A 2,743-nucleotide genomic window follows, 5' to 3' on the forward strand; every position below is an offset into this window, starting at 1 on the left:
ACTGAGTTATTATGAAAGGTAAAATGGCATAAATTCATCTTGTAGTTGAATAAAAAGTTATCAACAACCTGCCAATTTCATACTTTTCTGGTGTTACAAATGGTGCAGTTGATGAAGGCTCAGAAAACAGCAGGTTTAATGGAATTTCAATTTTCCATCCAGTTTACATGGAGTAAAAATGGTTGAATAAATTAACAGTATCCACAATTTTGACTAATGTTTGTTCCAAAGAATTAGCAAAAGGTATGGACCCTGTGCTAGACCCTCTGCATTCTGAGACTGATACATCACGCTTTTTCTTGAAGATTTCTACACTGCTCCTGGGTTTGCTAAGGGAAGTGGCATATTGGGGTTAAAGGAAAAACCTGAAAAGTATTGCCTTTTAAATAGTCAACTTTAGTTTTGGTGAAAATTATACATAGCAAAATCCGTTCGCATTCCACACAGTCTAAACATCGTGATAAATGACATTGGCTACATCCTCCCATTGTATCAACAGTCTCCTTATTTCTCTTCTAATTATTTCACTTCCATTTAGCCAAAATCCCTGCCTTTTAACCTTCTTAGTCATGCTTTAAAAGCACTTCTGACTCTTTTGTCTTAGGTGAAATAATTTTAAAATTACTTTCAAGGTTTATCCCTTTGGTGGATTGTATCAAAACCCTTCAGTCCCCTGTATAGCTAAATTGTATGTGTATAACATTGTGTGTCCACACTCCATTTAATGTATATAGCACATTTTATTTACCCTTCATTTCTTGATGGGCGCTTGGGCTGTTTCTTTCAGCGATTGTGAATAACACTGCAGTGAACATTGGTGTATGTGTGCCTGTGAGGTCATTGTTCTCAAATCTTTTGGCTGTAAGAACAGGAATTGCCCTGAATTCTAGTGTAAATATTGTAGGAAACACTCACTTGTTTTCTGTACTGGGTACACCCTTAATCATTTCCAACAGCAAAGTACAAATGTTTAAATGTTCCATATTCTTGCTAACATTTGTTACTTTTTGCTTAAAAAAATGTTTGTGATGGCCATCCAAGTCTTATCTCATTGGTTTTGATTTGCAATTCTGTAATGACTAATGAGGTTGAGTATCTTTTTGTAATCTTGTTGACCATTTGCATTTCTTCTTTGGTAAAAATGTCTATTAAAATTCTTTGTCTATTGGGCTATTAGTCTTTCTGTTGTTGAGCCTGAATAATTCTTTACATATTCTGGACATTAAACCTTTATCTAACATATTGTTTCCAAACACTTTATTCTGTAAGTTGCCTCTTTATTTTCTTGATAATGCCTTTTTATGCACGGAAGTTTTAAGTTTTTATAGGCCCATTTATCTTTTTCCCCTTCTTATGCTTTGGGTGCCATATCTAAAAACTCATCACCTTTAAAAAAAAATTCTGAAGTTTTGCACCTGTGTTTTCTTCTAAGAGTTTAATGATTCCAAGTATTATTTAATTTCTTCATATACAAGCATATATCTTAGGTAGTGTTTAATGCCAATTTAAAATGGAAGATAGGTTAATGATTCACAGGAAAGGATATCTATTTATGCTTTATTGACAATACAAAGACATTTAACTGATCATAACACATTATGCCTAAAACAGAAGAATGGGAATCCCAGAACATTTAATCATGCTCATGCAAAACTTATACCTAGACCAAGAGACTGTTGTCTGAATAGAGCAAGGCAACAATTCATTGTTTAAAAGTAAGAAAGGTGTCCATTGGGACTGTGTCCTTTCTCCTAACCTATTCAGTCTGTATGCTGAACAAATAATTTGAGAAGCTGCACGTTGTGAAGAAGAATTGGACTGAATAAGAATTGAGATCGGATACAACGCTCCACCGCCACTGCTGGGCCACGACACGGTCCGGGCGCCAGCACCACCCTCCAGACAGTTCCGCCACAATGTAGAACAGAGTACAGCAACATAGGATCGCAAAAGGATCCAACATCAACGAGAGCAAGAATCAGCAGGATGATGGTAAAATGTTTATTGGAGTCTTGAGCTGGGATACAAGCAAGAAAGATCTGACTGAGTTATTTGTCTCGGTTTGGAGACGTGGTAGACTGCACTATTAAAACAGATCCGGTCACTGGACAGTCAAGAGGGTTTGGATTTGTACTTTTCAAAGATGCTGCTAGTGTTGATCAGGTTTTGGAACTGAAAGAACACAAAGTGGACAGCAAATTGAGAGACCCCAAAAGAGCTAAAGCTTTAAAAGAGAAGGAACCCCCAAAAAAGGTTTTTGTAGGTGGATTGAGCCCAGATACTTCTGAACAGCAAATGAAAGAATATTTTGACACTTTTGGAGGGATTGAAAATATTGAACTGCCCATGGATATAAAAACCAACGAAAGAAGAGGATTTTGTTTTATCACATATACAGATGAAGAGCCAGTAAAGAAACTGTTAGAAAGTAGATAATCATTGAATTGCTTCTGGGAAGTGTGAAATCAAAGTTGCACAACCCAAAGAGGTATATAAGCAGCAACAGAAAGGAGGAAGAGGTGCTGCAGCTGGTGGGCGAGGTGGTAGTAGGGGTCGTGGACGAGGTCAACAGAGCACATATGGCAAGGCATCTGGAGGAGGTGGCAATCACAAACAATTACCAGCCATGCTAAAGAAGGTCACTGACAAAAAACAGGAGGAGACGCTAAAGTAACCCATCATGCAGGACAACGGTGAAGGTTGATCTCCTGTTGATCTCAGATGATTATTTTTTTTCTATAAT

At 37.1% G+C, this 2,743-nt stretch overlaps 1 pseudogene; it reads left to right on the top strand.

Moving 5' to 3' along the window:
- The window catches only part of LOC102873690, a 25,441-nt pseudogene extending 22,808 nt beyond the window's left edge, over positions 1-2,633 (top strand).
- Positions 2,634-2,743: the final 110 nt, after the last annotated feature.

The sequence above is a fragment of the Elephantulus edwardii genome, unplaced genomic scaffold, assembly GCF_000299155.1.
Source record: "Elephantulus edwardii isolate Elephantulus edwardi_28Jun2011 unplaced genomic scaffold, EleEdw1.0 scaffold00007, whole genome shotgun sequence".
Classification (NCBI taxonomy): Eukaryota; Metazoa; Chordata; class Mammalia; order Macroscelidea; family Macroscelididae; genus Elephantulus; species Elephantulus edwardii.